The sequence below is a fragment of the Triturus cristatus genome, chromosome 5_1, assembly GCF_964204655.1.
Source record: "Triturus cristatus chromosome 5_1, aTriCri1.1, whole genome shotgun sequence".
Lineage (NCBI taxonomy): Eukaryota > Metazoa > Chordata > Amphibia > Caudata > Salamandridae > Triturus > Triturus cristatus.
The window spans coordinates 244245210-244252105 of NC_140587.1; positions in this window are offsets into that span (position 1 = coordinate 244245210).

Sequence of the window (6896 nt, forward strand, 5' to 3'; positions counted from 1 at the left end):
AGCAGTCTGCACAGGAAAGTCCCAAGTGCAGCAGTCCTCCCGGTCTTGGTGGCGAGATATTTCCGACCCTTTGCAGTACGGGTTTAATGTGCCCCCACCCCCAATTTATTTGTGTTTCTAAAGGTAGATTCCTACATTTAACCAATGAGCCTGTTTTGCATACTACACTCGGTCATGGCTAGCAAGTGGATCCACATCTCAGGTAGCCAGCTCTGGCCTTTTGCATTGTGGGACATGTAGTTTAATTGTTACGATTTTATTATGGGTATTGATAGTGGTGTGCATGGTTGTGTTGGCTGAAGGTCTGTCAAAATGTGCCACGAATACTAAATGGCAGAGAACAGATGCCAATCCAGTTGTGTCCAGTTGTGTAACTGTGTGTGTTTATCTCTGTTGCATCTCTTAGGTCTGGGCTTGTATGTGGGTGTGTGCTGGTGTGTGTGAGGCAGAGAGGTGTCATTGCGTATCTGTGTGTACGAGTATGCAAATGTGTGCCTGTGTATTTGTTTGGTGTCTCGTCTATATTTCAGAATCTATGCCTGGGTGCTGTGAGAGCCAGATGGCCTGTGTTGCTTTGAATGTGAATGTGGTGTGTCTCTTAGAGTGTCTGTGAGAGAGAGAGATGGAGATAATTGGGGAGGCTATATATACATGTCACTCCGTGCTCGTGCGAACGTGTTTTATATGCATAACCGCGTGTGTGCATGTGTTTATCTGTGTTGGTAAGATATAAGTGTGTGTCTGTCGCAAGTCTATGAGCCTGTGCGCATGAGTGTGTATTTTTCCAAAGGTGCTTGCTAGAGTGTGTGCAAGTAAGTGCATGATGAATCATGGTGTGTTCGTGTGTGTGCATACATGTTTACCAATGTGTCCCGTTTTATGTATTTGTGGACATTATTTTTTATCTCCGGAGCTAGGGGTTGTGTGGCTGCATCCATCTAAATATATATGTTGTGTGTCTGTTAGTGCGTGTAGGGGGAGGATATATTAATGTGTCACTATGTGCCTGTGTGTCGCTGCAGATGTATGGGAGCATGGTTGATTACGTCTATGAGCATATTTTTATGTAAGAGGGTGGGTGTATGTGTATCATTTCTGTGCTGTGTAAATACATATACTTGTCTGTCCATGTGTGCGCAGAGTGCATGAGGGATCATTATGTGACTGCATATGGAGGTGTGTTTACATTTGTTTCACTGTTTATGAACATGAGGCCTCTTTCTCGGTATATATATATGTGTGGGGGGGCGGGGCCCTCATAAATCATGTGGTGTGTCTTAAGAGTGTGTGTGCATTAGATCGATATACATGTTCGCGCATGTATATGTGTCTGTATACATGATGCCTCTTCTGCGTCTCTTAGTGTATTTGCATGGACGCGTAACAATGTGTGTGTACTTATATGTATGTTTGTGTGCTTTTGTGTTGAGTTCTACGGTACAAACTAGAGAGCCTGAAGTGTGTGTGTGTGTGAAAGTGTAGAAGTAAGTTCATATAGTACCTTGGTCAGCAAAAATATTACACATGTGTTGTGTGGAGCAATATGATTCATTAGACTAACTGCTTACCCGCACAACCATTAGTATATTGCTCAATGTTCAAACTGTCCAAAATGGTTCACTTTGACACTACCATTTCATTCCATATTCATCATGAAAAGTTGCATATAGAAAAGAAATAACTAATGTGTAGAAAGATTGTGGCCCTTTACCACATTAGTTAGAATAAATAGGGCTTATTGCTATGACCATTGTTATTACATAAGTACACTCTTGCAATTCAGACAACAGGGCCTAGAATAAGGAGGCCCAGTGCACAGGGTGTAGCACGGTCCTCCTCACACCTGAGGGCGTGTGAAGGACGTGCACACCCCGCCCTCGACCCTCAATGTACCTGCCCCACTCAGACTCCCTCCGCCGAGTCCCGGGCTCATGTGGCCCTGTCAGATGCGTTGTACATTCTACGAATAACTCAGAAATAGGGCTGGAGCGACAGACGGACAAAAGCTGCGTGCACAACGCGCGTCACTGATGCTTATATATCATATACGAACAGTAGCGTCTCCGTTGAGATAAGAAACCATTAATAACATATCGGTTATCTGCACTTATCTAGACAGTGCATACACATTACCCATGATAGACGGGGACAGCTAACAGACATCTCTTTGTGTTGTGGGAAATGTTTGTTTCATTGTCTTTATGCATTTGTGCTTTGAAGGTTCCTATATTTGATCAAACTCAGTACATTTTGTTTTATTTTAAGGGCGAAACATACATTACATGACGGCTGCTGTATAAACGTAAACAGTGGCAATTGTGGGAGAGGTCAGTGTGTGCTTGTGTGGTGTTGGTCTGTATATGTGTGCTTGTCTGTTAGGGGCATAGTATAGAAATGTAAGAATGTGTGTGTGTGTAAGTGTGTGTGTGTGTCTTTGGGTGTGTATGTAAGTGCGTGTTTATATCTGTGTTTGAGTTTGTGAGAGCTATGAGTGTGCGTCTGTGTATTTGTCTGAGTGTGTATTTGTGTGTGTGTATATGTTGGAATATCTGCGTTTGTGTGATTGTGTATTATTGTATGTGTGTGTCAGTGTGAGGACGTTTGTGCGTATCTGCGTGTAGTAGAAGGTAGGTGTATGTATTAGTGTGTCTTTGGGTGTGTATTATGTGCATGTTTATGTGTGTTTGTTTCTTTGGGGCGTGAGTTGGTATATATGTCTGTATTCATTTTTGTGTATGTCTGAATGTGTGCCGGTGTATGTGTGTGTAATATCTGCGTTAGCTTCATTGTGTACTAGTGTGTGAGAGAATATTAGCGTTTGTTTGATTGTGTGTGTGAGTATGTGAGAGAATATCATTGTTTGTTTGATTGTGTGTGTGTGTATGTGAGAGGATATCAGCGTTTGTTTGATTGTGTACGTGTGTGTATGTGGAAGTGTATGTGTCTCTCCAAGTCCTTTCTGCCCGGTTTGCCTTCGCTGGCTCCTCCTATGCAACACCGATTCATCAATAAAAGGCTATGTGTTATATCAGCAATAGTGGTAAGGCCTTACAGTGCGGGGCGGGTGAAGGGGCGGGGGGGCGTGTACAGTGTGGCAAGTGTGGCGCTGCACCTGCAGCAGAGAGTGCCTCCTGCACACGACCATGTTTGCGAGCCTTCGCCACCGATGTTGTAAGCACACAGCCCCCAAACAAGCCGCCCTAGAAATATTCATAACTTGCAGCATCTCGGAGGGGCAGGAAGATGGTAGGAGTAGATTTCTACAAGTCCTGGCCCACGTGATTGGCGAAATAATTAATTTAGCACGTCCCTTAAGAAACACAGCGTCGTCATTAATCTGCCAAGCAAAAAGGACTCTATCAGACTGGAGACCTGAGGAGATCCCAAGAATATAATATACAAAGGGTTAGCCGGCTCTATTTGTGGCGCTCCTGTCTCTTTGATAGCAGCATCTCGGAACCTAAAGATTTTTTACTTTATTTAGTGAGTTCTATTCTTTAATGAACTTAGCTGTCATATGCTTGATAAATCGCACCCTTTGCTTCCTACTCTGCGACCCTACGCCAGCCAGGAGTCAGTACGGATGATATACCGACCTTCTCGCTATACATGAAAAATTATGGGAGTGAGCGTGTGTGCCGCTCTCGCCGTGGTTTGCATGGACGTGGCTGCTGTTGGGGGGTGCTTTCGGGGGAGATGTGCTGGTTTTTTTTTCCTGCGGACAATAATCAAGTCAAGTTAAGTCAAAAAGCTTTATTTCGATAAAATAATATCATAAAAGCATTAATATACGAGCACATAAAGTGCAATACAGCAGGAAAAGGGGAAAAGCTTGTTGACACCAAGATACAAAATATGAGAATTTAAAAAAATTTGCATTTTAAAAATCAATTTAAAATATATTCATTAAAACATTTATGCAATAAAAGCTTATTAAAAAAGGATTCGTGATTGTAAGTGTAAACATTTAGCCCTAATGTTCCAGGACCACCCAAGAAATTTTGCCACACCACAGACTAATACTGGGCTGGTGTCGGAACGTAATATTCTCAATGCAACCCGATAGTTCGACGTGCCCAGCAATCGACATACAGGTCCTAACCATCGACTTCTTGGTTTTGTATAGGCTGGGCATTCGAACATAATATGTGCCGTATTTTCCACCAACCCACTGCAACTCAAACAAGTGGGCGGAGTTTGATAGGGTGGCTTCCATTTGTTCATGTGCGTGCGGGTTGGCAGCATATCAAGTCTAAATTGGATGTACAGAGATCTATCTCTAGGCTTCTGTACAAAGTCTAAATACGGCTAGAAGCTAACAACCAGTTTGTGCATAAAGAAAGCTTCAGTCAGGCTGCCTCGATTAGTACTACTGGATTCCTGAGCGTCTATCCATGCCCAATACGCTTTCTTCAAAACTGTCTTGCTCAAAGTTGCGCCTTGGTCCCAAACTTCACTAAGGCCTAGTGACAAAAAGGACTTCTTAATGGAGCGTAACCAGGGGATTTTATGGGATCCCGGGAAATGTATTATTTCTCTTAGACCCTCTGTATATTTCGCTAGTTCAGGGGTACGCCATAATCGAACCCAGAAAAGAAGAGGACGTAATCTTGCCATATCTTTTATAGTATGTCTACCCAGATCTCTAAAAAGGGGCTTGAGTGGCGTTCCCCTCGGGAGTGAAACCAGCTCTCTCATAAATTTGTTTTCAGATCTGGAGATGTCCTCGAGGTTGTCGAAGCCCCAAAGTTCGGCTCCATACAGTGCCGAACCTACAGCTTTAGCCTGGTAAATCACCAACGCGGGAGCGATTGGTCTACTATTTGAGGTGCGATGTTCTTTGCTGATTGTTCCCGCTACCCGTTTGTGGTTTAACAGCATTTTGTCTATATGGGGTCTCCAACTCAATCTATCGGAAATTCTTATGCCGAGATAGTCGAATGTTTTGACAAACTCCAGGGGTACACCATCAAGCTTAAGAATAACATTAGATGGTTTTCGTGAGTTAAATGAGAGAAGCTTGGTTTTTAGGGTATTGATGCTCAAGCCTCTCTGGGTACAAAACAAATAAAATCTATCAAGGAGTTTTTGCAATCCTACTGGGGTTTTAGAGATTAGCAAGGTGTCGTCGGCGAATAATAATGTGGGGACTCGATCACCAGCCAATGTCGGGACGTCAGCAGGGACATCTTGTAGAAACTTCACCACCCCATTTACAAACAAAGAAAAAAGGGTGTGAGCCAGTACACAGCCCTGCCGAACTCCCCTGTTTACAGGAGTCTTTGCAGTCTTCTGGGCCTGGGTACCCCCTCCTCACCTGGGCATAATTGCCTTCGTGTAACCGAACCAAGAGGTCAAGGACAGGGGGAGACAAACCCAAATCCCTCAAGACCTGCCATAAGCGATCCCGAGGGACTAGGTCGAAGGCGGTCTTTACATCTATAAACGCCAGATGAAGGCTACCCCTGCCAATCAAATCCACCTTCCAATATAAAAGAAGGAGTCTAAAGACCTGATCGATTGTACTTATGTTAGGTCTAAAACCTGCTTGGTAATGGGAGAGGATATCATTCTCGTTGACCCATAAAAGGATTCTTTCTAGGAGGACCCTGCCAATGACCTTCTGGCCAGCGTCAATAAGGCTGATGGGTCGGTAATTGGCAGGGTCCTCCCTGGAACCCTTTTTAAATATTGGGATCACCTCGGCTCCTTTCCAGGATTCTGGGATAAAGGACCCCTTAGAAAGGGCGTTAAAAAAGATGGCAAAATACTTTGCCCAGTATTTGGGGTCCGATCTATACAAGTCGCCGGGGAGACCATCGGGTCCAGGAGCCTTTGCTGGGACTATTTTGTTGATAGCAATCTCAACTCCCGCCTCTGTGAAAGGATCATATCCCTCAGAAATAGAAATAGTCGTTGTGATGGGTACAATAATCCAGGGGCTTTGGATGTCCTCCCCAGAGTAAAGATTCATGAAATGATCTAACCACTCCTGGCTCGTGATATGGTTTGGGATGGCATCAGGGTCACAACCTCTGGAGTGTCTACAGAAGTTCCAAAGGCATTTCCGTCTTTAGCCAGGCTCGCAGCCTTGAGAGCCGACCAACTGGATTCATCCCAGGCTTGCTTGGCTCCCAGAACGGCCTTTCTATGTTCTTTCCTGGCAATTCGGACTTGGTGACAATCACGATTTTTAACAGCGAGTATTAGGTTATTCTTTTTTTGCCTACACTCGGTGTTATACCAAGAGACTGGGGCTTTATGCTTGATGGAATTTCTATGAGGAGTAGGTACCCAGAAGAGGGACCCAATCATCTCAACTGTGTCTTTATAGATGTTGCAGAGAGAGGAAGCGCACTCTGGTTCAAACAAGGTAATTCAAGTATAACGAATTATGGGTGCAGACGAGTAGATCCCCCTCAGTAGGGATACAAATCACACAAAAGCACGTTCTAGCCAAGAGCGTGTCACTCGAATTGCACTCCAGTGGAGAAATTAATCAAGCGAGGTTAAATTTCTGTGGTTCGTTGGTTTATTCAAGTGAATAAATTGAGTAAATCCTTTGAAAAGTATAATTTTCACAAAGTTCCAACATCACAAACGAGTATATTAAAGTGAAAATCTTTCTCATGGAACTTATTCATTTTACACTCTACCACAGTTATTTTGAATGGTCTGGAACATACTACATGCAATGTTCGGGCACATCTATGGGTAATTGTGCCGCACCCACGTATGCTAATCTATACATGTACCGTTTTGAATTAGATCACATTCTCAGCAAACAGGACTGGATAAACAACCTGATCCTATACAAAAGATACATAGATGATATCTTTATCATCTGGAAAGGACCACCAAGTTTATTGGATCAACTCATGGATACACTCAACGCA